Consider the following 6,000-nt stretch of genomic DNA (forward strand, 5'->3'; position numbering starts at 1 on the left):
TTGTTATCGCGAAGTCATCGGGATTGTTCGCATTAGCTAAATTGTCCAGGGAGGATAACAGAAACTGTACGGAGTCTATGAATCTAAGCCCATTACTTTGCTTTGTTCTAGATTTCCCATCCTTGTCCCTATAATGTATAGGTTTAGTCAACGAGAACGATATGTATTTTTCCATATTATTAGGAATGCACGTTAAACCGCCGTCGGTCTTCGAGATAGCTTGCATAATGAGATGTGAATCGTATCCCCTAAGGTTGTGAAACACAACGGGGATGGGTATTGTTTGAGCATTCATTTTTAGTTTCAAGTTACACTCGTTATGCGCGGCTCCCCGATAATTACCCGTGACGTGACAATGATCTCTTACGGAATCCCCATCCAGGGGTTTATTACAAACGTGACAACTCGTTGACTTCTTATGAGCACTCCAATCATCCCTCGTCATACGCATGGGTATCTTACACGATAATTTTTCCCTGATTATTCTCTCTTCATTTTGTAGATATTCTAGGAACTTTCCCGCTGCATCGGGACCTCTGTAAATCACGGGCGGGTTTGTTTTCCCATCATACCTTACAACTATATATCCAAACCCACAAGGAATATGTTCTTGAGTTTTGTACGTAAAACTATTATCAGTATTATTGCGTTCGGTATTTTCTATGGGTTTGATAAGCGCTTCGAAGTCGGCGTAAATTACGTACGGTACTGGCATTTGATTACAATAATGTTCAAATTTTAATATATTTTTTCCTTCTTTAGGCATATCGATCCTGATAGCATTCTGTCCAACACCTCTACAGTCTTCTTTATGCGCTTCTAATAGATCTTGTCTGCTGTACCCATGCAGGCATCTTTCGCAGAAATATTTCTTTCTAGCATGTTTTGTTTGATCGTATAATAGCCTGTTTAAACTCTTTATCCACGTATAATGATATTTACCATCTTTTTCGATCAGAAATGAATTGATTCTGGGGATATTTTCCGGAGCGGAGCTTATCCTGTGTACAACAATTCCTTTAGAATGTCCGAAAACATTTATAGCTAAATTATTTTGCTTTTCCACCTTATCAATTTGTGATATTGGTGTAGGTTCGTCTATACCATCGAAGTTGAGTCCATCGTTTTGGGGATAGCTAGAAGGTCTATCCGGATTTTTGTCTACGGGGAACAATGCAGATCTTATCATCATTCTTAAACAGTCATCGGATTTATTTTTTACGTTAATTATGGCTTTTTTCTTCTTATAATACGGGGGTAAATCTATATAAGATCCACCTTTGAAGGGCATATAATTTGCTATATCTAAATATAAACTATCGATTTTATCCACACCCCAACCAGAACCTCTATTAGTCCAGCGTTCTAAAGTTTCCTGTATCCTCTGAATTGATGTATCTAATGATGAGTTTATAGTATCGGATTCGGTTATAACTTCTTGATTGCTACGGAAATATGGTTCGGTATATTCGGTGCTACTTTTACTCAATGTCATTTTAATCGTCAGCTGGTATTTTATACTATGTAAATCATCTAATTCCTCGTTAATTTTACTCGATATGATGGGCTTAATATCGTTAACATCCATGTTGGAATTAATATCCATCTTCCAACCTCTTAGATATTTACCAACGCCGGCGGATGTGGGTACAAATATTAATTCTTGTTGTTGATTATCATTATCATTATTAGGTTGATTCTCAACATCATTATCATTATCAACATTATCAATAGGTTGATTATTATCTAGTAAAGCGATCAATTCAGCTCTTCTCATTCGAGAATAACCTCTCAGCCCACTGTTTCTCGCTCGAACTTTGAGTTCTCTAACAGTCTGGGGTCTGTTGTATTCCAAACCGAGTAAATCCATCAATTCAGCTTTTCTCATACGAGAATATCCACGCAGTCCACTTTGCTTTGCCATAGCTTTTAATTCTCTGACAAAAACCATTGTGGTTGAATGGTATATGCAAAATGAGACAAATGTCTAATTGGTTGTTTTCATATATCTAAATACATATTCTCCCCAACCTATTCCTCTCATTGATGTAATCTCTCTTCCTAGCATAAATAATCTGGTTCCTGACCCTATCAGCACCGTGTTCCTTGCATAAACAATAACGACCTTTGACCCCTATCCCGCATACAGAACACTTATAGTTAATGTTTCCGCGCCTGATGTAATAGTTGTGTATCCCGCAGTAAAAAAAATCAACACAGCGCCGGTTACAAAGGGTAGTCTTTCCCATGAGTGTAAACTTGCAGTTATTCATGGTATATACATCTATCATATCATTTGTCTAAATGCAAATCACAGCTACACTGTGAGATATTGATTATGCATAGCCACAGCTGTCACTCTGACTTATGCATGGTATAGCTGAAAATCAATAGAGAACTCAATCCAATAATAATAAATGTGACCTCTCGGTTCTTTTGTTCCTCTGACGGTGTATAAAACTGACTCATTGTTGGTCTCGGTATTGGGTCTAGTTTTTTCCCATAAACGAGGAAGTATTCGTGCATGGCAGATTCGACATCCTTAAACGTTTGAATTGAATGTCCTTCCTTAATCAGTTGTTCATGAATAAAGTCTAATCTCTTCATTCTCTGCTGTGTATATTGTAACTGGGCTGCTTGGTATTGTTCTAAAGCTTCGTTATGTCGTTTACGCTCCTCTTCAACTTCTTTAGCGTTTGATCCCCTCATACTGGAAAATAAATAATTACTCCCCGAAAAAGCTAGAGCATTAACAACAGCTCCAACGACCATCATCGCAATTGTTGCCATATTTATATGAATATAAATATTCAAATGTTTAATTACTTCATTATGTCTTCCGGGATAAGTCCTTGTTTGATGAGCATATCCTTCGTTGTCATAGCTAATCCAATATCCAGAACCATCATTGGTATGTCATATCCATTAAAATCTAGCTTGGGAGGTGTGGCTTTAGTAATCATTTTAGCCATACGGGCATAGCCAATTGCCAAGCCGGTGACCACCGCTGAATGATACGTCGCGTTTACCAACATTTTACCGTCTGTAGCTGGAGTAGTCATGCTTCTTATAGCATTATATGAGGACTAACCTCTAATTGAACTTGTTGTTGTGGCGGGGGTGACATTTTCTCTTCTCCGGACTTATAAAAGAACCATACAGCCGCTATACCAGCAACTCCTACTAGTGCCCATGTTTTAATCGGATTAATATTTGAATTATTTATTAATTTCGCTTTGCGCGCCAGCCCACCCTTTCTTCCTGCGGCTATTTTTTGGGGGTTCTTAGTAACTCTGGGTTGTTTTTTTGTTTTCTCATTCACATCCTCATTCACTTGTTGTTCCGCAATCTGTTGTTGCGTTTCCACAATCTGTGGTTCCTCGTTCACAATCTGTGGTGTCACCTGTGTCTCCATTTATATTATTAAGTGGGCACGTATGTTTAAATTGACAATACCTAGCCATTATTAAAGCTGTGGTGAACGGAGCTAAGAACATTCCGTATCTATGATATAACTCACAGCTCACTGCGCTTATAGCATGTTCGATGAATGGGTCTTTCTCGAGAGATTCGCATAAATACAGGCGATGTTCTGCCGGGATGGGGAGAAACGTACTAGCTACGGCTGTGTATAGTTGTAATATAGAAGACCCTATCGTTTTAGTCATGGTAGCTCCCAGTCTAGACTCGTAACGAGCGTACAGTTTTTTAATTTCTTCGTCGGTCATGTTATCAATTTTTTCGATGGTATAATTTTCTCCCAAATATTGGGAACATTTTCCACCGGCTACCAAAGCGGCAAGTCTTTCTCTATGTTTATCTAAAGATTTATCAGCATGTTGATCTGCATCAGATTCTTTGAGCATTTGTTCGATGAGTTCGTCGCATTCCATAATGTAATACCTAAGGAGATATTTAAGTCTAACATAATATAATATGACATATCCAATACATCCCGTAATAATGAACTGTTGTGAAAGAATGAGGATTTCGAACCACATTTTATGTAATATTAACCGCTAATGTTCAATTTGCTACATTTTGCTACATTTTGCTATAATTTTGCTACAATTTTGCTATAATTTTGCTACAATTTGCTATAATTTGCTAAGCAATTGCATAAGCAGCTGGTTGATCGGTTTTTAATACGAGTTTACAGTGCTTCGTTGCCGCTAACACTTTTCTGACTTTATCTCGTTCCCCCTTGGTATAAATGACATCATTTTCGCGTAAACATTCCTCGAATGAATCTCGGTCTTTGCAATGAAACAGCGCTACCCATTTGGTCTGCTCTCTGAGATCTTTCAGGACAGAGTTGTATTTTTGTGTAAGTACCCAAACGCTATGTTGAGTATGCCGACCGGAGAATGCTAAATACGAAAGCATATCTTTCTTTTTTGTGAGTTCTTTACTCGCGCTGCAGTCGTCTATTACGAAAAGGGTCGATTCTCCTTTGTATTTTTCGTGACATACTCGGAGGCAGTCTTGTAAACGATCGCCCGGATCGACTCTGTGTACCCCATTGTCATTCATTACCCAATCTCTCGATAGGTAGGTTTTATTAACGCTTATAGTCGGGCACAGAATAATGATATGATCGAAAACGTCCCGATAATGACTTTCTAAAATATCTAGAATAAAGGCTGTTTTTCCGCAGCCCGTTTGCCCGCATATGATAGCGCAGTGCGGATCTTTAGGTAAAAGATTATCAATAGATTGCTTGCACGAATCTCCCATTCTGTATATTAAGTTGCGCATCCATAATCACGTACAAATATATGTTTAATTTACCAGCCGCTTCCTGAAGCTTCGTTATCTGTATGGTGGCACCCTCGCTAGCATTTTCTATTCTCCTCCCACTGCCGTGTAATTGGTCATCGTCCGTTGTTCGCATGTCGAGCCATAGCGCGTACTTCGTGGTGAGGTATTCACCCATCGATACACTCCCGAGAGACAGATCTTTCACGACCGCGTTAACTTCCGGGGAACGTTTTATAGAAGGAAGTTTTTTAATCTCATCCCACTGGTGATACGCTAGCATTCCTTGGCTATATAGTTGATTAGGAACGCCCTCGATAGTCAATTCTACTTTTGTAATCTTGGGATTGTAGAACTTCTCGGTATTTCTTTTAAACGCATCGGAGGGGTCCTCGAACAACATTAAAATACCCTTCAGCGACCTCGTGGGGACGTTTAGATTGATATTCCACATCGTATCTTTTTTGTCCCTCGTGATCTTCCGGTGTCGCAGCACGCGATCGTACAAAATGGCTAAACTTCCCGTATACTGGTTACGAATTTGTCTGGCTAATTCGGGATCCGTTATCATATCGTACTCCAGAGAGATATTGTCAATGGAATAGCTAGCATCATCATTAGCAGATCTGATTACTCTACCGTAGTCATTAAAAGTGAGTTCGTATTCTAACCTATCACCTAGGGATGCTTGATAAAAGGGCATGTGGGAATCTAGTAATTCAAAGTCTAGGGGAACATAGAATCTGTTACCTAATGCGTCGGCAACGGCCTTATCTTTTTCGTTGGTATCAACACCATTATCAGCACCCACGCGCAGTCTCAATGTGTTCTTATTACAAATACCTTGGTACTGTAAGTTTTCCCGCTCTTTATCCGTTCTCCAGAGATCCATGTAACAATAGTATACATCGCTATCGTCGATACTCAAAACCTCATTACCACTAATTTTAATCGCGATTTTCTTAACGATAGCACGACCTATGTTCTGAACGGGCTCCCTGTTAACGTCTGTAGAAGTCAAACTAATCGTAAACGCTAGTCTGACAGTTCCCGGAACTAACACATCGTGTGCGCCGAGATTAGGAAAGCGAACCAGAAGCGTTTGATTCTGATCTATGGTACTAGGGTTATTAGTTATAGTTACAGACTGACGAATTGCTTTGACCCCTAATGGATCTCGAAGTCTACGTTGTGGGTTTAACTTGCGTCCGTATTGCGAAGACATTGTTTATATTGAAATTA

The sequence above is a fragment of the Haliotis rufescens genome, unplaced genomic scaffold (assembly GCF_023055435.1).
Source record: "Haliotis rufescens isolate VD_foot unplaced genomic scaffold, xgHalRufe1.0.p SCAF_49, whole genome shotgun sequence".
Taxonomy (NCBI): domain Eukaryota; kingdom Metazoa; phylum Mollusca; class Gastropoda; order Lepetellida; family Haliotidae; genus Haliotis; species Haliotis rufescens.